The following is a 27,270-nucleotide window of genomic DNA, read 5'->3' on the forward strand; positions in this document are numbered from 1 at the left end:
ATTCAAGATTAAATTATACATATGACAATATGTAACTATTTGTTTGATGATATTATAGTTCATTATCAGAACTATATTTACTATACTTGTATTGTATGGGGATTTATATGAATTTTTCTTTTTGAGCAGTGTTATGTTGCTTTAAATCCTATTTGAGAGCTTGATGCAAATGTTTACACTGTCATTGGTTTATTCACATATTTAAACTGACGTTGACCATGTATTTTGAATGATTTTCACTCACTGATGAAGGCTGGTGAAACTAGTATGAGTTTTTGAATTGGACATGTTTTGTCCTTTTTGTGCCTCTGAATAAATGGTGATACCATCTTGCTGGCTTTTGGTGTTTTCTACAAGGTTGGTTGGGTTGGTGTTTTGCTTAAGCCTTTAAAGCATCCCATAGTATAATGTCTATTACCTCACCATTGTTATTAAACTCCAAAAAAGTATTTATTTCATTTAAGACTCACTCTTTAAAACCTTTAATTTTAATATATAAGCTAGAATTCTTTGCCAGAAGATTAAATCATCATTTCTTACATTGAAATTAAAAATTAGGGCATTATAGTCAGAAAGTGGACATGACATTATTAAGACTTCATATAGTTTGGAATGTAGGTTATTCAAGATGAAAACCTTATGCTTGTTTGGGTTCCAAATCTAAAGGAGTAGTGGGTATAATTAAGGGAACTTGCGATTTTTAGATCATAGATATCTCTTAGATGCATTAAGGTAATAAAATGATTCAGTTTTTTGGATTATGGTGTTATTTTAGGTTTGTTGACTCTGGAAGTATCTCTGTCTGATAATAAACAATTAAAATCCCCAAAATGATTTCACCTCTAATATGTAAGGCTATCTAGGTATTTGTCAACAACTCTAGTTCCCAATCCAGGTATCCAATAACAATTAATTAAAGTATAACATTTCTTATTAATTTCTAATACCACCAAACACAACATTCCATCTTTATCAGAAAAAGTACTGAGAATTTTAGGCATGGTGGGAGAATTGTTCCACAGTATAATAGTGCCTCTTCTTTTATTTTTGTAACAAAAATCAGCAAGAATTGAATAACTATTAAAGGACAGTTTATCTAAATCTTTTTTTTTTGTAGTAAATGAGTCTCTTGCAAAAAGATTATATGTGCTTTGTGCATTTTGATAAACATAAGTAAACTGGTTCTTTTTATATTATTGTTAATGCGATTGACATTAAGTGATAGACACTTATATACCAACATATGAGTAAGGTATATTTAGAACATCTGTAATATGGTTTTATACATAGTGGCTTGTAATAACCATTAGAATATTTTATCATGGATGAAACAAGCATTTTAACTTTTAATTTTTGAAACAAAATGCTACATACAAAGACACACCTGGAACAATACATTCCTGGTTTGATTTAATTATTAATCAAACCAGCCGCTATCCACATCTCACACTCCAAATACACTATCTTCAGCTACTGCCTTGTATGAAAAATAAAACTTTCAACAATATAATTATAGATATATAGTAACCCATCAATATTGCAATACTAAAAGTTATGTATTTTCAAAACCATATTACTAGTTAAATTAAATGTGTATTTAAATATGTTATTATGAAGCATAATGTGAGGAAAGGAGAGAAGAACAATATTATATATATCCATTTATGTGACAGACAACTATTAATGATTTATATACATTGAGATAGCGAAAGCAATATATGAGTGATTGTTGTAAATAATCAACATCAATCCAAGGTAGAGCATCTTTCTATTGAGAGTATTATTGTTTAAAATTCTTAACAGTCACTAACTGTGTAGTAGATTCACTACTTGGTCGAAATGAACAAGTCCAAAGTAATTATTTATAAACAAAATGACAAATGATTAGAGTATAGATATACATATATGATATATACAGACTCATTTATAGACAGATGAGGGGGAGCAGAAGAGTCATTAAGATATCATGATAATATAATAAGGTGTGAAACGTGAAATGATTGATCAAAAGCTCACACAGAACAATGCAGTTAGCCATTCTAGAGTAAAATATACTCAGTTTTTATGTCATCATACTTTACCATATTCCCTCATAGCCCCATTGATCGAAAGTAAGTTAATTTTGGTACCAAGAACAAAGACATTTAGGAAACCCATAAAGTGTTAATAATTAAATCCCAATTTAAATAGTTAAAACTATAATAAAATAAATGATACTAATAGTCAATAAAATATTAAATTCTAAATCTAAAGATGAAAGTCAAATAACTAGTATTTGGGCTTAGCTTAGGAAAATAACATGAAAGGTAAATATATATTAAATAGACTGGCTGTATCCACAGATTAACCAAAACAGTTAAAGTGTACAGTAAGTTACTAGTGCTTAATGTCTACCATCCAAAACATTCAATAATATTCTACTAACTTATATTTCCCGTATTCTAAAGGTATCTAAACCATGCTAATTGACACAAATCAACAATTACATAAATAATAAGAGGTAGCTGTCACAAACTAAAATCAGCATCTTACCCCTTTCCAGTATCCAGTTCTCTTTGAATAATACCTAACATAGTAAGAATTGAATTAGCACATATTTTTGGTGAGTAAGTTTAATAAATAGCAGTCAACAAGATACATAAATACCTAACAGTAACAGATAGTATCATGACCTTCTAATCAGTGCACTGTTAATGAAATAATATGATAATTACTGTCATCCTTGTTTACTTATTCAGCATCAATGGAATATATATTTTCCTGGAGGCAAAGAGAGAAAGAAAAAAGTAAGCAGTATCATAGTCAAATGAAATATTTAAACTAAGTTGTTTGTTAGTCTTTGTGTTTCTACTTTTGTATATAAGACCATATCATACCTGAAAATCTTAACGTATGTTTACGTTTAGTATTTAATAAATGCATCTTTTTGAACTACTTATTCTGTGTCTCCAAAGCACCACCACCAATAGTCTATACCCACGTATTTCGTGTGAGGGAACACAAAATATATATTCTAGTGTCAGGTTACTTAAAATTGGACTAATAATATATTGAGGGGAGAGTGTCGAAGTGTTTACCATTTCGATCAAGATTAAATCAATACATAAGCCTATAATTGAGACTGGGATGGTGACAGATCCCATTATAACAACTCATATAGATATATGTTTGACATTTTATATTAATGTAAATTATGTGTGTATATGTTGCAAAACAGTCTTTCACTAGAGTTATGAACGCCTACACAGTACCAGTGTCCAATTATTACATAAGTAGTTTTAACTTCTTCCATAAAACCCACCTCACATATTTTACAGACCATTTTAGTTCATCCTTCAATGTGGAATTGTATAAGTTCCCATTGTGTATTGTGTATATAAAAGTTCTATTAATATATATTATATGTGGTGGGCTCAGTCTTCCTAAAACAGTTTAGCAGCATAAAGTAATTGTTATATATTACCTTGTATAGATGTTCACTGAGACACGTTTATTATATCCTATAAACCTGTATCAATTTATTTGTTATAATCTAATCAGTGACATAAAGCATAAACCTGTATATTGAAATGCTGTCAGAACAATGTTAATATTGAAATACTGAAGACTTTCTTGTTGAAGGAATCATATTCGTTATTTATCTTTGTTAGCCTGTGTATTTTGAAGATACCAGTGGAAAGCAATAAAAGTCCTTTATGCAAATAATGCATTACTAAAACTCTGACATTATACAAGTTGTTAGATGTTAAATCAACAGTTGTTACGTTTATCTACCTAGTTACATATTCTCCCTCCAAGAGCAACTTTTATTCTCCCTCCAAGAGCCATAAAAACAGCTATTTAACTGATGAAGCATCTTTTCATTAAAATATACCTTAATCTGCTGCATTCATATTTATATTTTAGTGTTCTGTATAACTCAAAATATCTGCCTCATCATATACTAATAGCTACTTAGTGTTAAATACCTATGGCTATATCCAGTGGCTGTTAAGATATATATGTACTTCTGTTTATAAATATTATTACTACTTGCTCCTGACACACTCGCCCTACTATGCATCTGCTTGTATTAAAAAATAAATAAATAATAAAATAAATGCTGTAAGAGCCTTGTCTTCATTGGGCAATGTTATTTCATGCCTTTAGATTCTGTTCAGTATTATGATTATTCACCCTACTCAAATATGGAAAAACGCATTGAAAGCATCTAGAATTAAAGGTAACTCAGTGCACAGTATGCGCTTGAACATAATACAATTACTACCTTTCAAACAACCTTTTTGTTATTACCTTTACACTCTTCCGAAGTTATTTTACATTTTAAAACACTTTCCACAATAAAATTAGCTTCTTTACTACCAAAAACAACAATAACTGAAGAAGAAATGACTGCTTGATCCTGCGGTAGGTTCCGTTGTAAAGTTCCAGGCATCCTGCGTGAGGTTAAAGGTTGCCGATAACTTTCTGGATCCATTGCTTGCAGCTAAATGTGACAATGCCTATAAAATGAAGTCAGAAGCAGCTCACAAGTCCAGTTTAGCTCACAGATGGGCAGGAAAAAAGCTAAAACAAGCATTTTTATACAGAAAATGGCTCGAGCCTTGAAAACGGTGCATTGCTCTGGAGCGAACAGTGTATTGATAATTACAGTAACACAACTACCAATGCTTAAAATATGCATTACCAATATATTTCCATAGATGTAGACCTCAGTAATATATAACTCTCTCTTTGTTATGACAGTCTACAAAAAGAAACTCTAAGTAGGCAAAGAAAGACACATTCATCTCCAAGAAACATAGAGAGGGGAAAAAAACTCCATAGAACAATCACATAAACATCTGTCTCTCTCTCTCTCTCTTTATATATATATATATATATATATATATATATATATATACACACACACACACACACACACACACACACACATACTCAAATTTGACAGTCACAACCACACAACCATAGTCATAGTTACAGCCACATCCATACTATAAGTGAATGCGTATATGTCACTGTACCATACACACATAAGAAGGCAGTCTATTCACAGCACTACCATAATTAGGTATTTTCAATAGTCACTAGGGCACATTAAAAGCAGAACCATTCATTATGAACACTCACCATGTTTACAACAGTAATTAGAAAGGGGATAAGCAAAGATTAATTGAAAGAAAAGGAAAGGGTTGAAATAACAGACACAAAAGGAAGAGGAGGTGAAAGAGAACAGGGAAATGGAAAAAAATAAGAAATAGGAAAGTGAGAAGAGAGGAAAAACATTTACCTTGTTATTGTCTCCCAGAAGTAAAAACTGGGAAGCAAAATAGTGTCACAATATTTTTAGACTTAAATGTGACATTCATTTATCCTTGAGTTTTTTTATTAGCTCCTTCTTTAACAGGCCATCCATTTTTTGTCGCATGTCTCTTCAGACTTTCTGCAGACCAGTCTATTTCCTCAGTATCTGTTAATATGTTTTTCTTTTGAATAAAGTCCATAGCTTCCTGTAGAGTGTTGAAAATCTGCTCTCCATCAGTGAGATGTATTTTTATTCTAGCTGGAAACAATACTTGGGCTTTAATGTTGGACTGGGATTTTATTAAAGGAGCACATTCTTTTCTTTTGCAGATGACAGTAACGGTATAATCATTATCAAAATGAATGTTCTTCCCATTTATTTTGACAGGAGGATTTGACCAGGCAGATTTTAATACCAAATCCTTGTCCTGGGTGGACAAAAATCTAGCTGTTATAGATCTAGGAGTGGAGGAGTTACCAGAAGATGCTGGTTTTGACAAAGACCGATGGACTGTCTCAATTCCAAATGAAAAGGATTCAGGCAGGTTTAATGCTTTTGGTAACCAGTTGTTTAAAAATTGCACCATGTTACTACCCTCCTTTTCTGGCACCCCATAAATTCTTATATTATTCCTTCTTGATCTACTTTCCACTTTTTCCAAAAGTATAGTCTTCTCCTTAAGTAAGAATTCATTGTTACTTTCACACTCAGACAACCTGCCATCAATGTCATTCACAGCTTCTTCAATAGAGGAAATGTGTTTAGAATATTTTAATTACCTCAGTGAGTAGGTCCAGTTGTTTTCTGCTGTCTTGTTTTATATTATCATTTTTGCTCTCCAGCTTGTCCATTTTGATTGAAAGTTCCTGAATATTTGTAATTATGGATTGTAATTCCTTTTTCATCACGCTCTCCTGATGTGTGTTCTTTGAGTTACACATGTCTGTGTCACTTGTAGAAGAATTTCTGACAGGAATAATAAAGGAAAACTATACACCAATACTTATTTTCCTTGAAAAACAACAAAAAGGCTAATAATCTATCTCTTAAACTGCATTTGAACAGGTTTCTTCCAAAAAAATATAAAATTTCCTTTCAGAATAATAAAGAATAGACAGAGATAAAATTGTAAGCTATTAGCTGTTTGGCATCTTGGCCACCCCCCCCCCCCCGGCATGTAAATCCTAAGCATATGTTTTAATATTTCAGTAAATATCTTAAATATGCAGTTAAAGATAAACTTTTGTCGTGAAAGCTTATGTCTGGTTAACAAAAATGTTCGAACAGTTTATGTCTAAGCTGCAGAATTTCCCAGCTATGACAGTTTGTGAAATTTTAGCAAAACATATAATTTGGGATTTGTGTGAATTGTTAATATATCATACTATTTATAGAAAGACTGTGAGTGCACCGACTAGTATCATTGTAAAGAATACCTTTTACTGATAAAATTGCTATTGGTGCATGTTAATAGCTTTTATTATTCACAAATTATTTACATTTGTTTATCTAATGCTTTTTAAGTTGATTTTTCAGAAAATGCTCTGGAATGCAATGATGTGTAGGCTCCTAGAAACATGATATTTCACCCCACATAAGAGTTAACATTACTCATTTTTTATATGTAAATTATTTATGTAATTGTCTTAATAATATGTCTTTGCTGGAGTTTTTCTTCCCAGGCCTCTGCTAAAAATGAGTAGCATTGTCCAGTCAGACATTCCCAGTAAACTAATGTCAATAAATAAGTCAAATTTATTAATTATGTCACTTCCTTGAAGTTTTTTCTTTTTTAAACCAAAGTGGTAGAAATGTTACATTTGATGAAATGAGGTTGAAGGATTTGATTGTTCTTATGAACCATAAAAGGAAGATTAAGAAAAGTGGGAGCAAAAACATGAACAGTTGTATGGAAAGATACAGTGGATGTTTTTCTACAGTTAACAAGTGGGCTTAGACTATGAACTGTTTGATGGATTTGTAATTTCAGAAGCATTGTGATATCAGTCCAGTGAAGAGAAGCACCATGCAACAGTAAGAGGCACATTTGCAGCCAGGCATGCTCAGAAACCTGACAATATTTCTGAACTGGAAATCCTCCCCTTACTAATGTTAGGAGTGCTGTGTATGCCCTTAAAGGTAGTTATTCTAGAACACACAAAGTCCTGCAAGCAGGGCTGAATAATAGTTGGGGGTTGTGTGCATATATGGGTGTGTGCACTTGTGTTGCGTCTTGTACAGAATATTGTCGTAGATTCAGACTAGTGGTATTTATTGTTCTGCACCTGTTTTGAAGGAAAAATCTGTCTTCAAAGGAATGAATAACAATTCAGATTCTATAATGCTGAAGATGAAAGCACTTCAGGAATGTATCAGTGTCATATTTTTGGTTTTAAAGCAGGTCTTGCAGTAGTGGGACCACCTCATTTAATTCTTTCATTCTGTGCTGTATTCATTTCAAGGTTGTGGGAGACCCAAAGCCTATCTCACTTCATAACAAGGCTTAGGTAAAATAAAATAGTTATATGTAGGATTCCAGTCCATTGCAAGATGTGCTCACAATTTCTGCCATACTTACAGGCAGCTTCAAAGATGTCATTTCATCTACTTCAAGTATTTGGGATGTGGGAGTAAACCAGAATGCTTGATGAAATCTTGCACAGCCATAGACAGCATGTACAGACTGCATAGAAAACACCTAGCTAAAACGTGAACTGGAGAACTAATTGCTGTGAGGCAGTCATAAACAGCTGCAACACCATGCCACTCTCTGATGCTTGCTGTTAACCAACAGTAAAGAGTAACCTTTATTGCTCTTTATGACATACCTTTAAGTAGCGCCATACGTTTTTGCTGCCTTGCTAGAAAACAAGATTATTATCGGTCTACTTGAGTGATAATATATATACATACACATGGGATTTAGTTTGATGTTATCAGTAATACTGTGTGGAGATGGGTACTTGTTGTTCTAAAATGCACTTTTACAGCCCTGTTTATATTGTTTGCTTTGAATAGGCTGGTTTAAAATTAAACAATACATACATTTTCACCCCTACTTTTAAGTGTATAAAAGCTGATATGTTTGAAATTGTTAAAATATTTCTGATTTTTTTTTTTTGTTACTGAGGATTGCTTGTCTGTGATTAATAAAGGCTAGTTGCTTTGGAACGCTACCTGGGTTTCATTATTTTGGGAAATTATTGTGACTGAACTCATCAATGAACTTTTAAGACCACTAGTTTCTCTGTCTTTTTTATATATACATACACACACATGTATATGTATATAAATATATATATATATATATATAAAATATCTATCTATCTATATATATATATATATATATATATATATATATATATATATATGTATATGCGTGTGTGTATATATATATATATATATATATATATATATATATATATATATATATACATGAATACAGAGAAGTTTATTGTGCTCCTGCTGGAAGGGGGATGTGCCTCCAAACACCCATTCCTATCCCTGTCATAGTGTTGCCCTCCATCTTGTGTCCATCTTGTGTCCATCCCCAGCCTTGTCTGCCTGTCTGTCATATGTCCTGTATGTCTGTCCCTATCCTACATACCTACCACTAATGTCCCCATTTGCCTTTCCCAACTTTTCTCTCTCTCAGAAAAAATTTAAAAAGCACATGTCACACACACACACACACACACACACACACACACACACAAAAATAATAATGTTGTATTTACAACTCTCCACTTTGCTTGTGTGTGTGTATTACATATGTGATTTGGTCAAATTGAGCACACAATATTAAGTTGTTGTCACACATCATTTATGATGTAGGTATCCAGCTAAATCATTTTTACATATACATTGTTAGCTTCTCAAGACATGGATAGATGCTGTCTTATCCCACCTCCATCTTGCTCATTCCTTAATGACTTGTCTATTGTCCTGCCCTGTGTTTGCTCCCCATTTTAATCTGTGTCCTCTTATCCCATTTCTCACCTGTAGTCTGGTAAAAAAATAGATGCATATACCACACACATGACAATAAATAGCTTATAAACAGAAATCTCTCTTTCTCTACCTGAGGCTTGGCATCAAGCAGCACAACTGTCTGCTAGTTCTTGTCTTAGGACAACAAGTAAGATAATTCCTACACATGCTCTAAGACTTTGCCGTCAGTTATGTAGAGCTTTGGTGTGCTCATCAGTAAGCGATTCTGACAGTATGAAAATAATGTTAGTTGATTCTGTTCTCTGTAAATGTCGTTACAAAAACTATAACTGACTTGAGGAGTCTGTTCCACTCAGTGCTTTACTATTTGTCACTGAGGGTGGGATTGTCGCGCATTTTTCTTCTCATTCTGAAACTGAGTGCCATTGAACAGGTACACTTAAAACCATATTTGTAGACTGATATGAGAGGATGCAGTATTGACATCAGTTGCATGTATGCCTTGATGTAATTCTGCAGATTTTACTCACTTACAGCAACTTGTCACAGATGAACACACAAGACTTACTGGCAAGATGGATATTGTAGTGATAGGGAGGATATCACTCAAGGATGAATGGGTTGCACTCCACTGTGTTACAGATGACCCTATCACCCACCACCATCCTGCTGAATCCCTATGCTTCTCTCCTTTGTGATATCTCTTCTGAACACTTCCCTTACCTGTGACTTGTCAGACACATTGCAATACAAGTTTCTCCCTGACTTCATCTGATACAGCATTGCTGTGGGAATATCAGTTAACCCATCTTGACATACATAACAACACTCCTACACGCACATTTATTGCTCCCTATCATGACAATTCCTCTGAAGTAGCACATGTATCACACACATGGTCGTAATAGTTTGAAAAGAGGAAAACGTAATAGTCTACATTTACTGTTGTGCAACACTTGGCGTCAAGCAGCATCAGTACTCCTATTTAGGTAACAGTAAGTGGCACTTCATGTTCTGTGGCAGAACCTGGTCAGAATTTACCTTCACCTGCATTCCTATGCTAACCAGCATGCTAATGTGAGAAGCTGTGATGTACAACAGCATGCTTCAATGATACAAGTATGAGTAGACACTTGTTATAAAAATAGCAGCTTCCCTTGTTCACTGTACTCCTGATGTGATTTTCATATTGTAAGTATGGTATGTTGTGGATTATGATCTACTGGTAACTGGTGTCTGTTGCACAAAGTATATGTGTGATTACTTCTGTAGTGTCAGTGAAGGCCGTGGTTGTCGCCTCACAGCAAAAGGTTCTCTGGTTCAATTCTCGGCTGGAGCACCTTCTGTGTGGACTCTGCATGTCCTCCCCGCGGTTGAGTGATGTTTAAAGACATGCAGGTAGGTGCGTGAGTGAATGGGTGTGCCTTCGTTGAAGGTTGGGCGTCGGGCTGGCACCTCGGCACCGTAAAAATCTACTGCCAATCATAAGCGGACCAGCGTTCCGCTGTGGCAACCCCTAACTGGGAAAAGCCAAAAGACATTACTTACTTCTGTAGTGTCAGTAGCTAGTGAACATGTCTGGAGAATGTATATTAGATTGGCAGGTATTCAGATCCGGCAGTGTGTATCTTATCCATGGGTAAAAAAAAAAAAAGGCAATTAATGACATGCAGGAATGGCTTACTTAACAGATATGATGTGTGCAATTCTGCTTAGTTGTAACACCTTCACAGATGGAGAGGTTTTATCCCTCAGGTGTTCTCCCTTTTATGGGAATCCATATGCATTCAAACACAGTGGTCATGTTCTCCTTTAAACTGTGTTCTTTCTGACAACTGTGGTATGGCTTCTTCTGTGGGGATCGTAGTTAGTACACAGGTCATTAGATAGGTAGGGTCTGAACCCATTGAGGTGTATCTGGTATCATTGTGTTGATGACAAGTAAGCATGGCTTCCTAACCAGATCTGATATGAGAAGGTTTGGTGAGATTTGATGGGAAGAGTTTTTTGATGCCCTAAGTGCTCTGCTCCCTTGTAAGCATGCCCAGTTTCATAATTTATGTTTCATATCTTCTGTTGCACAACAGTTAGGACAGAGCAGCATTTCTATACACTGTTGACAAAAACTGTTGAGAATATGCCTTCAGTTGCATAGCTATGCTGACTGTTATGCTATGGAGCTTAGACTCAATACACAGTGGACAACAATAGTAATACAGACTTGTGTAGACATGTATTATGTCAACTGTCACAGCTTCCACAGTTCAGGGTAACCCTGAAATGATGTCCAAATAATCTTTAAGGTATGTTGAGGCTTGTGAATGTTACACAATGATCATTTGTCATTCTTACATAATGCTGTCCCACTCGTGAGTTAAGTAGGCAGGGGTTTAAATACAGTCTGGTATACACTATAGCAGTGTGTAAACTAATTGTTGGTAGGCGGTACTGACTTATTGCTCAGATGTGTTGTGTCAGAGTCTACTTGGACATGACACTTCAGAGAGAGAGGGGAAGGGGTTCACTCCCCTAAGTGTTGTACGCAGTTTTTATTATGGCTATGTTCTTTCACACACTGTTGCTGACCTTCCTCCATATCTCTGATTTTTGACAAAGTATTTAGAACGTGTCCTGTGGAATAATTAATTAGTGCACAACTCAGGCGACTCTGTTAAGTAGGCAGGGTTCAAATCAGTGCTAATATCACTTGTAGAATACTGCCAGCTGTTACTGTCATATAGTAATAATGCCACATAAGCATAAAACTGTGGTGATGTGGTATATTCATCTGACAGATTCCATACCTCACTGACATCATGCATTGATTCATACAAAGGGTGGTGGCTTTCACTCTCCATCTATGTTATACTAGTTTTCCCAGTGCATGTTGCATTCCACAGTATTATTTTACATCATTTATAATGTACATATCTATGTGTATTTACTGCTCTTCAGAACATCTTCTGTTGTACCTTCTTATTGTTGTATCCATGAATTTGCATTATCAATGTCAAAGATAATTTGGTGGGAAGCAGGTAAGTGCATTTTGTTTCCCTGATGTCACCCAGTCTGTTCCCCTGAAATATTTTTGGCAGCCACCTCTTTCTTGAGTACTCTATTAGCATGCCTTTCTAATACCCTCTTCAGGTAAATCTATCCTTGAACAAAGTCATCAGGTGTTCAAACCCAGTCCATGCATTTTGTTTGCCTGATAGCAACTATGTCATTGCATGGAAATATGTAATTCCAACCACCCTTGCTTCTGTAGCATGTCCTGCTACTACAGTGGTCTGGAACATGTCAGTAACATCAACAAGGATTCAATGTCATCCTTAATTGTGTGTATTTTACTGTTGTCGTGTGGTACTTTCCCCAGAATGTTAACTGTCCTGACATGATTGTGTCCAATATGTGGGTCCTATTGCCACTGTCTTAATATAATTTATTTCACTGAATTCTTATGCCACTGTTGTGATAGCCATTTGGGGGATAAGTATTATTAATGGCTATTTAAGTGAACTGTCTGTTTCTGCATGGATGTGTTGTAGGAGATTTGCAACATGACTGCTTCACTCTTGTTAAGGTGCTCATATGGTACACTGTAGTGTGGAAGTTCTTGGTTCACTCCCCTTTAGGTCTGTTACTTGCTGTATTTTAATTCAATCCGCATGCACATATGAAACATTTCACAGGTATGTGTTTTAATGACCCCTTGGACTATGACATCTGCGGTAAGTCCACATAACATTAAAATGTGGATATACTGACATATGGACTGTTGTGCTGCACTGTCCCACCTCGAGGAAACATGTTCCATTTCTACACTATCTTCATGTATATTATTGGTATATGGCTAACACTGCATTGTTGTTATATATATACGTGTTCTTGCAGTACTGGTTTGCTTTCACATTTCTGATGTACATACATCTCACCTGCCCTGAATTTCACAGTTTGTTCACTTTTTGCATTATTGTTATATGGTCTGTTTCTCATGACATTTCTAGTTGTCTGACATATCCTTGAGGATTGCAGTCACTAATGACTGACCTTTGGGTTTCAGACATCATACTCTCCAGGAAATGCATGCTACTGTGACAAATGTTATTCTGTCAACTTTCAGAGTGTATAAGAGTACTATTTACATGTCCCTAATTTTGTGTCCTTTGCCCCATGTTATTTATGTGTTTAACTACTTCATAGATGCCCAGTCATTTGGAGAAGACCTCAGGTTTATGAAGTACACCATGAACTAGCTTGTGGTCCTTGATTTTTTTTCCTTCCAGAAATGACTAAATTTCTAGGGAAAGAGGAGCAAGAGACTTGGGTCATTTTGTCAAGGATGCCACTGATAATACTAGAAGCACATGGAAACTGTTCCCTGAGCTCTGAAGTAGGAAGATACCCTCTACAAACCTGCGGCTGAGTGGAGTAAGATACTGGTGATGCATCTAAGAACATATTACTATGTGATCTCTTTGGTTTACTATAGATCCCAGAGTTCATAGAATTTGTCACTATACTTACTGAAATTGGGTCTAAGGTTTTGGCTAGGGAAGGATAGATAATGTTTTCGTATGCCATGTTGGTGCTTAGGTCCCTGAACTGTCTGTTTCATCCATACAGATTCTAGTCCTCTTTTTTTTCAAGTGCTGTAAAAACTTTCAACCTTTCCTCATTTCTACTATTCCAGTCTCATCCTCCACTTTTATGCCAGTCAAGGTCTTTAGTAGGACCATCCAACCATCCAGTCAGCTGCAGTCTTGACTAAGGTCTAGAATTGTCCATGGGGTAAGTACTTGAATTCAGGTTTGCCCTGTCATGGAGGGCAAGTACAATAAAATGAGTTCTTGACCTGTTCACTGCCTCATATGTCTTAAAGACCAAACCATATCTGTAGACCTCCTTGGAGAGGCTGTCTTCTGAAAGAGGCTTTTGAATTTTGTTTCTCATTATTCTGGTTCTGAAGGGAATGGTTGACTTCTGTCCCAAACTGGTCCTCTTTAGCTTCAGCTGTTACATCTAGTGCTTTGAGGCCTGGACTCCCTAAGGGACCATGCTTGTGTTGCAACAGGGCACCTGGTTGGTGCTAATGGATATGACCAATGCCTTTTGACACATTAATCACATTCATTACAGTTTATCCCTATTTAGTCTGTCGTTTGCATCTATATTGCTTAAATGAGTACTAGACATTGTGGTGGAGGATTTAGACAATACCTGGATAACTGTCTTCTGCAGCCCCCCCCCCAGCAAATTCCCTTTTAGCATTCATAGAGTGGAAACTGCTGTGCTTGCACTTCTTGAAGAGGTGTCTCCAAAACTGGAAGAAGACTTCTCTGATTCCATCTTGGAAGGTTGCTTTCATTGGATCAGAGATGGACATTGTCCAATGTACATCATTTCTGACAGTAGAGAGGAACTAGAAGGTTATGTCTTTGACATATAGTGTCAAGACATAATGAACTGCTAAGGCTGAAACTGTCTTGCATCTCCTGGGCTTGATGGCAGCCACAGTCTTTGTGGTGTATTTTGCATATCTTAGGACATGGGTGTTGCAAGTGGAGTGCTATTTGTCGAACACTTGCACAGTCAACATGCGATCATGGATCAGCTTGTACTTTTGTCATCGTGGTCTCAAGCAGAGGACAGTCTTATTTTGGGTCTTTCCTTCCTGCACCTTGAGGATCTTTCTTTCTTGCTGCCAGACAACAGAAGTGTTACTGCTGGGTGAAGGAGCACATCTTAACTTCCCCCTATTTCAAGGGAAATGGTCACATCCCAGAGAAGAAGGCTTCTTATAAGCCTGAAAAGTTTGGAGAGAAGATGAAACCAGGATCTCTTCTGACTTGGCCTATCAGTCTTTTTATGGCACTTGAACAGACTGGGAAGCACATTGTTAATATTGCATTTCAGAGAGGTGATGTGAATATGTATGTGGCCCTGAGGTGAAAGCATTGCTTTCTCAAGTCTTTTACATCACAGAAGCGAATGTGCTATTGGAGCTGAGGAATCTGCTTTTTGTCCTGTCAATTTTCAGGAGATGGAGTGTCCTGTGATCCATGTTTGTGACTCATGGGAGATTGTAGTCTTCTGCTACTTGTTTGCAGTGCATCTAGGCAGAGTGAAGTTGGTGGCATATGCATTCTTACTCCCATATAGTGAAAAGTCCTGTGAAACGTCCCATTATTCCTTTTGTTTCATTTCCAAATCTTATATTTTTAGAGAGAGAGAGAAACAAGACCAAACATCATCCTTATCACATCTTTTTGGCTGTGAACAATGTGCTTTCAGGCTGTCATGTCCCAGTTAAACAGTAAACCCTCCTACTGCAACACAAAGAAGCCACCCACTTGTGGGGAAACAGACAGCTTTAATTCTGGGGGTGTCTACCAGTTTAGATCACTGGATTTCTTAGCTAGGGTTTCAGAGGTGATTTAACTTGATATAAAACCTTTATCCTGTTCGTGATATTCTACTAAGAGGACTAGGTTATCACTGCCAGTGAAGAAGTATCCTGTGTGCTCCTAGGTGATCAGTTTTAAGTGCTTGAGACTTGTGTCAGGCCCCTTCATGGTTTTTGTGTCAGTTCCATCTGCAGGGTACAGATGTTAGGTACTGGTGCCCCTTACAACCTTGTGAAGGTCTGGCTGCCAGCACACTGGTTCATCAAGCAGTTCACTGAAGGGATTCTGAGTCCCTTGTCCTTCTTTGAAGAATCTAGTATCTCACAGGCTTGCCCATCCACCTTTTGATTCAGCCACTTTACTTTGTCCATTTGAAGATGCTTTTCCCATTAGATATCACCTTTCCTTACAGGAATTTAGAGATTGAGGACCTCATTTGTAAGGAACCATATTTGGTCTTTCTGAAGAGTAGAGTGGCCCCATAGATTAACTTAAAGGGCATTTCTCATTTATTCCTAGATTCAGGTTCATCCTCCACACTAGTCTTGATTTGTCATTCTTCTTTGAAGCCCTTACACTCAAGAGCACTAATACCCCATGCTGTGATGTCATTTGCCAATTGCAAGGATCTTGCCTAGCCTCTAAGCTTGCCAGTTCTGGTCTTCAACTCACACAGTTTGTCTCCTATTCCTGATAAACGTTGGTGAAATATTCTGATGTTTGATGACTAAAGCTAAAGGTACTAAAGTTTTTCTGGCTTGGAGATAACACACCAAGATCCACATCAATATTGTCTTTAATTTTTAAGAGATGTGTATAACAGGATTCTCTGCTGTAATTGCCAGGATTAAATTTAACCACTGTAGACATTGCAGGAAGTTAGGGCAGCCACGGTTGTGCAGCAGTTAGCATTGCCGCCTCACAGCAAGAGGTTCTCCAATTCGATTCTCGGCTGGGGTGCCTTCTGTGCAGAGTCTGCATGTCCTGTCTGTGGTCGTGTGGGTTTCCTCCGGGTGCTCCGGTTTCCTCCCACATCCCAAAAACATGCTGTAGGTGGATTGTTCACACTAAATTGGCCCTAGGCGTGAGTGTGTGTGCCTTCTGTGGAAGTTTGAGCGCCAGGCTGGCAACTCGACACTGTAAAACTCAACTGCCAATCATGAGTGGACAGGTGATCTGCTGTGGCGACCCCTAACCGGGAAAAGCCAAAAGAAGAAGAAGATGACATTGCAGGAAGTAGATCCTGGCCTATATTGCTACCAGAAGTTGGCAATAGTTGAAAATGTTCATGCAAGAGTCAGGGTTCAAGACCTAGGCATTAGACAGATTTTAAAGTGTGGTGAAAGTTTGAATCACTGGTGTGGGAAAGCACTTTTGGAGAATGTGGCCTTTCACGAGCTTCATATCCTTGTATCACCCTTAGCATTTATGTTCCTAAGTGGTAGATCCCAGTAGCCTGACTTCAGTGCGCAGCCATTTCACTCTGTTCTAATCATGAGTCAGTGTTCGTGCTTGCTTCTGCAGTTGACAAAGTGTCAAAAAATTCCCTTCCTGTTAGGATCCTGTGAGAAATGTGAGGACCTAGATGCTATTATATCCAGGACTAGTAAGGACAGTGGGTGCTCCTCCTTTACAGTTCCCATCATCTGTATGAGCCTATGCTTGGAGATACCCTTGGTCTTATGAACATCTCCATGGATTGACTTATGGCCCTATTTCTTCTTCCACCAGAAACATATGAATGTGCATTTGAGGATGTAAAAGAGAAGCCTAAGGTTATTCCCCCTGTGGAGTGGCTCATCAAGGGTGTCATATTTGCAACCTGGAATCACTGAGTCTGATGCTGGTGACACTGACAAGGTGAATCCTCTTCATAATTACCTGGTGATTTTAGTGTTTTCCTAAACAAGCATCATCTTGGCCAACTCCTGTGTAATCTTTTCTGTCCAGTCCAGAGTTAAAGGTGTCTTACTGTCTTGTCACCAGATAAGTTGTCTAAAGCCATGACCAGTACTGTAAGAGTTTATTCCTGTATCACATTAGTGATTGAAGCCCTCTGCTGTTGATTTCACCTGTCCAAATTCCGGTTCTGTCTAGTAGACCCTGCACTGTGGAATCCTTCCCTGTTTCTTATCTTTGAGGTCAGTGGTAAAGTAGTTGGAAACCTGTCTGAGGTTCTGTATTAATGAGGTTTTGGCAAAGGCCACATATTCAGACATGTTCCTATCCAAGATAGCTTGTTTGAGACTGTGCCACCATATCAACGAGTTCAGGAACTCCAAAATGGATGGTCAAGTTGGGGGGGGGGGGTGCTGGTGGACAATTTTCTTAAGAGAAAGCACACCCTCATCACTGTAAAAGGACCTCACTGATTCTTCTTTAGCCTTTCCACATCATCTTCTAAGCCAGACCAGCTCCTAAACATAAGACAGCTTCCTCCCACACCAGGAAAGACTTTGAAGCATTGCATAGACTTGTCCACTGCTGAAGAAAACTCCACTGACCCTATAGTTGCAATTCTGTTCCTTGAACTGTCCACTGTGGGACAGTTCTCTGGATATAACCCAACTGTAGAGAGCCATCAGAAAGAACCACTGGGCTTTAAACATGGTTGTAGAAGGCCATGTCTAAAAGCTCCTGCAGTCTCCCTCAGAAAAAGCTTCTCTAATAGCTCAAGCCGTTTCCATGATAATCTTGTGACTAGCCCAGACTGTGCGCCTAAGAGGGAATATAAAGGTTTGTACCTCCATCAGAACTGAAACAAAGGTCTCTCCTGCCTTTTAATTGTTGAAAAAGAGATGGAGTGCATCTCTCCTATCACAACTTCAGCGTCTTTATTAAGCACGTCTGTTCAGTATGTCAGGTCCTGAAAGAGGTCTTGGCTTTGCTGCTGCAGGAGAATTAGGTGGTGTCCTCAAATGTGAGGGAGAATGGAACATCATTGTCTGGGATCACCATAAAATTCCTTTAGTTCATTCTACACAGGCTCTAACTTTCAGTATGTGGTGCTGCCCTTTAGAGTTCTTCTGCATCTAGAGCTTTTGTTAAGGGTTTGGACTTGGTGGCCAAAGTCTTGCAGGAGAAGGGTGGCTTCTGTACATTCCCCTACCTGGATGATTGGCTGTTGATGGCCCTAACAAGGACACCCTAGAATGGGTGCTCCAATAGCAGTCCCTGAGGGGTAACTTTAAACTTGGAGAAATTTTTTGTGATCTCATATCACAAGACTGACGCTCAGTATTCTGTAGTCCTTTTCCTGTCTGCTGCATGCAGGGGGTCAAAGAGAATCTCACTGTAAATATATTCTCCGTCCAGTAAACTATTTATTTATTCGGGTCTAAATTACGAACAAGAAAAAATGTATGAGCGAATACTAAGACGTTGACACGTATTGCGCGAAGTATGGAAATCCCGAACGTACAAAACCGCAAATTCCGAAATATCGAATTGTTTTGGTTGGCTCATCTGTGGTATAGCTCCGTAAGGTAAGTGTGCGATAGATAGGACTTTTGTGTTAGGATTTGGGTTAAGGTAAGTGTATAGATAGGTAATGTATGTAAGGTTTAGTGTAGTGTTAGAAGTAGGGTTATTTTAAGTGTATGTATGTGTATTGTTTATTTTGTTTGGGTGTATGTCTGTAGGGGAAGTGTGCGGTAGTTACGGACCTTAGGGAGGGGTTAAGGATAGTGCATAGATAGTTGTGTATGTGGGGTTTAGTGTAGTGTTGGAGGTAGGGTTTTGTTAAATGTATGTATGTGGATTATTTATTTTGTTTGGGTGTATGTGTGTAGGGGACGTGTGCAGTAGTTACGGACCTTAGGGTTAGGGAGCAGTTAAGGATAGTGCATATTTAGTTGTGTATGTGGGGTTTAGTCTAGGGTTAGAAGTAGGGTTTTGGTGCTTTACCTTAGGTTAGAAGTAGGGTTTCGTTAGTGTATGTGTATGGTTTATTTATTTTCTTTGGATAGGTAGTATGTAGTGGGTGGTGGGGTTGGCCGACTATGACTGTTCGATATTTTTTTTCATGGTTTAGTGCGTTCGGGATTTTCATGGTTCGCGGTATATGTGTCGACGTTTAGGTAGTCGGGAATAGGGATTTTCGCTTTGGTAATATAAACCCATTTGCATTTGTTTACCGGGATAGTCCACTGGACCAAAGAGCCCATTTTCAGTGGAAGCCTAGGGAGAGAAGCTCCACAGGTAGTAAGAAACAGAAAGCATACAACAGATAGAACAACAACTGCATAACATAAGCAAATGCATTTGGCATAAGTACATTACTGGAGACTAAACAGCAATAGTGTGACATGAAGTAGATACAAATGGAGTAAGTTTGTTACAGGGCTATATACAGTTGGAGTAAGTTTGTTTCAGGGCTATATACAACCTATTGAAGCAATTTAAATTGAAATAATAACAAAAAGACGATTCAGCACATTGCATAAAATTTCTAACAGGCAAATTGAATTAGAAAATGACACATGATTCTACATTGCATAAAAATACTAAAAAGTTCTAACAGTGGTTAATAGTAAGGCTTACATTTGGCCTTAGTATAGATAACTCAAACAGCATAAAGTAGCAAGGCATTACACGTTGTATTAAATATATTACATGTCTAATATGAGTTTCTATGTTAGGTAGAGGCTGATTGTCATTTGAGGGGAGGAGATAAGGTGCAGGTACAGTTCTACTTGGATGATCGAAAGAGTTTTAAGGAGGTTTGGAAAGAGTCAGGATTTTTTTGTAATTCTAATAGTCAAAGGTAGGGCATTCCAGGCCCTGGCTACAGAAGCTGTCTAGCAGACAGGAGTGGTTTGTGTACCAGCAAAGGGTGCTGATTCTTGAATCTGAGAGCCCTGTTTGGTTGGTAGGCACTGAAAATATGGCTAAGAGCAGGACAGTCTGATGGTTTGAAGATTATTTTGTGGGCTGTAGTCAGTTGTAGGTAGGAGAGGTAGTGAGGCAGTTCAAGCCAGTTGAGATAATGAAGGGCAGTACAGTGGTGAGTAAAATGTTTGGTATTAGAGGCAAATTTAGCAACTTTATTGTAACACGTTTCTAGTTTACCTTTTAGAGAGGAAAAGAGATTAGAAAGTAGAGGTGCACAGTAGTATAGGGAAGGTAGTAGGTAAGTGGAAGCAAGGACTTGTTTAGAGAAGGGGCTAAGGAAGGTTTTGTACCTATAGAGGATTCCAAGCTTTTGGTGGGTCTTGCTGATGCTGTGGTGTATGTGTATGTTGAATTTCAGGTGTTTGTCTATAAACACTCCTAGCAATATTTGTCTCAGTAATGACATCAATGACTGTGATACTTTGTGAGAGTGTAGTGAACTGGGCTTTGTTAAGGGAAATAGACTTCTTAGATGTAAAGACCATGAGTTTGGTTTTGGTACGGTTGAGGGAAAGGTGAAAGTCTTCCTAACATTCCCACTTTTTTCTTAAGTTATTACCAAGTTTAGAGAAGAAAGATGAGCTGCCATTTTCATTGCCTCATGATGACACAGTGAAGTGTGGTTTCTTTCTCAGGTCTCTGATGATACACTCCCCTTTCCAACCAAAGGTGTCCACAAGGCTGAGGTGGCAACAGACCCTCCCTCAGGGCTTGGTTGTTGGCTTAAAAACTAATCTCAGTAGATGGAGGTATACAACTACAGGATTGAGTGGATGGCAGAACAGTTGGTAAATGTCTATAGAATGTATTGAGTCACATTAATCGGTGAGTGTGTGAAAAATAAGAGTGAGTCCAAGCCTGTTGAATTTTGTTTGGTAGACTGGCAGCAAATTTTTGCAATTTTATTACAGCACTGCTAAAGTTTAGCAAACTGGGTGTGTTGGACATAGGTGAAGAAAGGGATAACACAGAAAACACTAGCTATCAAGAAAGAGTAGGCAGTGGTATTTTGAACATAGTTAGGAATGGCTTTATTCCACAATTCTACATAAGAATCCTAACCTTTTTTATCTTTATAAAGATAAATATATAAGGATCAAACTTCATTTTGCAATCTATAAGAGCTTGCCAATATTGACTATCTCTGTTTTTATGTTTGAAGATGCTATGACGTTCAGATGATTTTTGGATGTAGAATCTAGTAGGCTGTTAGAGTACAGCATGTCTTTTCATCTTATTGGCATTAATTATTAGCCTTGAGGCTAAAAGCCATTCATGAATATTTGAGAAGACTGTTTAAAAATGGGCATCGATTTCTTTGATGCTATTTGCAAGGGTAGAGTTATCCATGTTGTTGACGAATTGAGACAGAAGAGGTATGGTGTGTGCTCTGTTTGTCAAAACAGTATAGAGGAAGTGATATAACATTGATCCATCTGAGATACCAATAGTTATTGATTTGCCTTGCAAGAAGGCATCTACCAGTGAACAGACTAAAAACTGTCAGACACAATTAGAAAACCATTTAATGGTAGTGGAAAAAATGCCAGGTTCATTTAGGCATATAGTCAGTGTGAAGTGAGAGATCGTGTTTAGTGCTTTTAGTGGATGTAAAAAGAATGTACCAACAAATAAGCTATCACAGAGTATTTTTCTTTAATAGAAGCAAAAGGCCAGAAGAGCTGTCACAGTGCAATGGCAAGACACTAAAATTAGTAGGGTAGAAAGCATTATTTATATCTAGACAAGTGGATAGCTTGTTTATGAGTACATATTTGAAAATTTTGGAAATGGGAGATTGTAGAGCAGTAGGTTAGTCATTAGATAGCTCAGCTTGAGGTCCCACCCTTATGCAGAGGAAAGATGATCACAATATGTATCATTTAGATACATGGGTTTCACTTATTGACCAATTAATTTGAAAGGAAACTGTATAGGTTATCCATCCAGCTAAACTCTTATGTTTCTGTGAGAATCAAGTTGATTGCTTAAGAAGTGTGTATCAGTTTGGTTAAGACATAAAATGTGTGTGTGTGTGTGTGTGTGTGTGTGTGTGTGTGTGTGTGTGTGTGTGTGTGTGTGTACTACAGCAGTAGGAAAGGCAGAGACTATCTTAGTCATGGTTGTGCTATCCTGTAGTGTGTGGATGAGTGATAAGAAAGGCGCACAGAGGCTTTAATTAGTGTCACTTAATGTATTTGCAGTATCAAGAACTGATAGGTTTGGTAAGGAAGAGGGTTAAAAGTCTTTACCAGGTTTAGTAAGCTGACTGATATTGTTCCAGAAAGCTTATGGGTTATTTATGTTTGTTTTGCTATATGAGTAAAGAAACTTCCCTTGCTAGAGAATGAAGAACATTTCACTTTGTCCTTAAATTCATGGCAGAGAAATTGGTGTTTGTGAGGATTTGTAATGGTGATACCTTTTTCTGGCTGGATCTCAGGGATAATTTCAGGCATAGTCCAGGAGAATGGCTTTGCTTTGACCTTTTTACATCTTAGTGGAGCATTTTTTCAGGCTGGATCTCAGGGATAATTTCAGGCATAGTCCAGGAGAATGGCTTTGCTTTGACCTTTTTACATCTTAGTGGAGCATATTTCTTAAGTATATCTTGGAAATATTTATTAAACTTATCTACAGCCTTGTCCACATTAAGACACACAATTGGTGAAAAGTTATATCATTTACGGAGTGTTGTTGCAGAAGTTAAACTGAAAAGTTTTGGTATTTCGTGTGCCTTTTTTACCTTAGTGTGTTCTCAGATTGTATATACAAGGTAATGATAATCACTAAATTACTAAGGCAATCCAAAATTAGGCTTGCTTTGACTGCATTGTCCAGGATGGAGGATATAATCTAGTCTGAATCCTATTTTCCTGCTACTTTCTAGTGGTTATGCCATGAACAAGAGCATAAAGTCTACAAAGCAATTCAAATAGCATTCAGTTGCCACAGACCGGTCAGCATCTCAGTCCCCATGGATTAATAGGATTCATGTGCCCCAGACCTGTCAATATATCATCCCCCCTGGATTATTGTCTCCAGTTTTAACAGACCAGTCCATATTTACATTACCCAGGATTATTGTCTTCCCTTTAACAGTATTAGTTATCTGCCGAGGTTATGGGAGCATCACAAAGGATGCAACTGCAGGCTGTGGTGATGGCAGGAAGTCGATCTTTATTGTGACCAGAATTGTTTCAGATTCTAAGATGGCAGGGATCTGAGTGTTATCATGGTGCACTGATTGTTATCCGGATATGTGATTGCCATAATGGTGCAGGCAGTGTAGCATATATCGGTGCAGTCTGTATTATGCCCAGCTGGTATTATTTTACTCTCCAGGATGTATTATTTAAGCCATATCTCAGCCTTCTTGAGTGTCAGGTATATTCTGGGTCAGCCAGTCATGAAGACGTGAGACTTCATTACATATGGTATGTGCATTTAGGTGAATAATTTTCAAGCCTGAAGTAATTCCAAAAAAATGTCTTTCTGAATCAAATGGGATAACATTTTCTCAAGTATCACCACAGATGAAGGGATTTTCTGATGGGTGATATTTTACTTTTACTATTTGCCTGATACATGGATAGCTGTTACTTTATGATGTTTTATAGGCATAAAGTATTTATAGTAGAAACTCAGATTGTAATTTATACTGATTTGCTGTAAACAGTTAAGAGAGAGTGGAGTCTGTGATTTTAGTAGAAGAAATTGGGGCAGAATGAGAATCCCTGTTGCACTGTATGTTATAGGAAAGGGGTACATTATAAGAGGTCCACCAAGAAGTGAATTTGAATGTGAGGTGCAAAAGAGACAAAATGTATCAACTCAGACTGGGCAGGAGACTGCTTTGGGAAGTGACATCTTGATATGTTGATTGGCTAGGTAGTTAGAAGTAGAGTCAAGGGGGTATAAAAAGAAACATTGTTTAGGGAGGTACAGTAATTGGAAGTGGGAGGAAAGGGCCAAATTTGTGTCTAATCATTGGTGGAGAGGGTTGACTTCCTCCTAGTAAAATCTAGTTTAATTTTTCCTATATTTAAGGACCATTTTCTTATTCTTGAGCAGTTTACTAAACTTCTTGACTTGCCTTCTTTAGAGTGAAGTTTAATATTCAAGGAGGCTGTGCAGTATGTCTATGGGGGGTGGGTGGGTGTAGGTTTACAAGGCAGTTCTTTCTGCACTCTGTGGTATTGAATTTTTACATGGTCCTTACTGACCTTCTGGATAAGAATATCAGAATTCCTGTTGACTTCCTGTTTTGAAACAGAGCTCATGGAAGGTGATTCTTTCATCTCATCTACTTTATAAATAGTATAGGACTGTCAGGGTTGTAGGCTGATAGTATAGGTAATACATTTCAGAATGTTGATGTTCCATGCAGAATGGACTGCCTGTTCTATATCACCTAGCTTACTTAAGGACTGACATAGCTTGCAGCTAAGTCTTTTGGATAATATGCATAACAGCACAATATTTAGTATCCGTTTTACCTAGATATTGTGAAAGGCAACCTTGTTATGAAAAAATGTGTTCATATGTATTGTGTGATGAGGCTGCAGGCAAGTAGCAATATGAGACGATGCATACATGCTGCAGTCTACATAGAAATAACCATTGTAATGATATAGAGTAAAAGTAATGAGGAAGGACCGGAACAGAGGGGTAACATAGACAGAAGACCTTCAGCCTGCTACATGTCTAAAGTCACTCAACTTCTGAACTCTGTTGTTGATGTTCTGTGTCACATGGCAGCCTTAGCACAACAATTTGCATATGGAAGATTTAAAACACAAGCTGGCATTTATGCTAACATGTACAGCACAGCCCTGAATGCATCATTCATGCTGTAGTTATGTTGTTATTTTCCACTTTATCCCCCTTGAGCTTCTGACTTCAGGCTCCTTCTAAACAGCTTCCTGATGTCTCCTCAGCCATGGCAGTACCCCAGTGTATCCATTTACTGAGAGGCGTGTGGTGAGGTTATGAATTACAGCATGTCAGGAGTGGAATGGTGCCATGCAAGGATCGATCGTATTGCCACTTGCCAAGGTGTTTTTGCCAATGTAATCCATCCAAGCATACCTGCTGAAGTACTAAGGGTGGACATTAATGTGAGTATTATGGGAGTGTGTCCTAGCCTCCATAGTGACACAATCTGCAGCAATGTGTCCCTCAATTATGTAATAATGCCTATTTTCACTGATCTCTGGTCTCCATGAAGAACAATGACATTAGGTGCTCCTGTACTTTCACCCCTTAGAAACCCAAGCAAGCATAAGATTCTTCAGTCCTCTTCAGTCCCGTTGTTGCCTGCTAGTCAGTCCGAAGTCATCCAGCTCATAGTGAGGGCACAGACCCATCTGCTGTACATCACTGGTCTTTTGTAAGTGAAGAGTAAATGCTGCTTAGACATTGGGATGTTGTAAAGTTTTGTTTGTTTTTTCAAATTTGAATAGTGTGAGGGAATTCCACTTACTGGATGCAAACTTGTGTGTCTGCATCTGTGTAGAACTCACTGACTTGTCAGGGTGTCAGAAGGAAAGAACAGACTGAAAAGTAGCGATCATAACACTTTAGTAAGTCATCTGGTTTCGTTTCCATCATTAGTGCATGTTAAGCCTCTTAAACTGTGACGAGGAAGATCTTCTAGACATGAGGTGAACCTGTGTATAGCAGGTAAGTTTTGAGATGCCTGTTACTAGATAAGGACTTAATGGCCGAGAATGGGAGGAGGGTTGGGGGGAAAGTCCAGGGTACAGTGATCTTCTGAGTCAGCAAAGGTTCCAGAGCTGTAGAGTAATAGTTTTGGGTGTAATCACGTAAATTTTGTTAGGAGGTAGATAGTACGATACAACAAGCCTCTCTCCCAGTCACACTGCTAATATGGGATTATTTTTAATCGAATTTCAAAGTATATTACATGATTGCTGTCCTGCAAACGTGAACCACAGCTATACAGAGGGGTGACCATTTTATTCAGAAGTGGCACCCTGCACAATTTATATAAAGTGGGCAGACTGGTTTACTGATTAAAATAACTTTTTAGAAGATGTCATGTTTATTACACACATTCTTATGTAGGATCAAATAAATTTTTTATGAGTTATGTTAAGTCCACATATTTTAAATATCAGACCATATAAATATTTTCAAAGAGATGTTTTGAATGTTACATATGGTGTCATGAATACATGTTTTTTTGTATTAGACTGGTTGCAGTTTGATTCCCTTCTTCTCAGCTTGTATAGTTAAACATCCAGAACCAGGTATGTTGTATTTGACTATTATTGCACTGATAAATAATTCTTACAATCTTGTTTCAAGCAAAATTATTTTCCAGGAAGGTTCCAGATCAGGGTATTGTTAAATAAGTGCAGGTTTGCGTGTAGTTTATGACTGCTGTGAAACCATTCTGTTTCGTATCTTCATGTTCAAAACCCTCTCTGTATGATTGCTTCCTTTAAGTAAATTACCATTTTATCTTTTACCTTCCCTACACAGACTGAATTACATTCTCATGAAATAATACCTACTGTTTTTTGCCACAGTTTGCTTGCTTTCCTTCTTTATTAATGCTAAGGCTGCTCACGCAAAATGTGTGTCTCCCCTTTTGAACATACCGTAGTGCATTCTTTTTGTACTAGACCATGACTGATTCTTAGCTCAGTAAAGATGTGCCCTGGAAGTTGAGCAAAACATTTAAGA

The 27,270-nt window shown here is 37.6% G+C and overlaps 1 protein-coding gene across 1 annotated transcript in view; it reads left to right on the forward strand.

The window, feature by feature from the left end:
- PDSS2 (decaprenyl diphosphate synthase subunit 2) overlaps window positions 1-27,270 on the forward strand; it is a 1,587,149-nt gene that overhangs the window by 1,270,479 nt on the left and 289,400 nt on the right. The gene's annotated exons all lie outside the window — the stretch shown is intronic.

This window comes from Protopterus annectens, chromosome 1.part0 (assembly GCF_019279795.1).
Source record: "Protopterus annectens isolate FY-2018-M chromosome 1.part0, PAN1.0, whole genome shotgun sequence".
NCBI classification, from domain to species: domain Eukaryota; kingdom Metazoa; phylum Chordata; order Ceratodontiformes; family Protopteridae; genus Protopterus; species Protopterus annectens.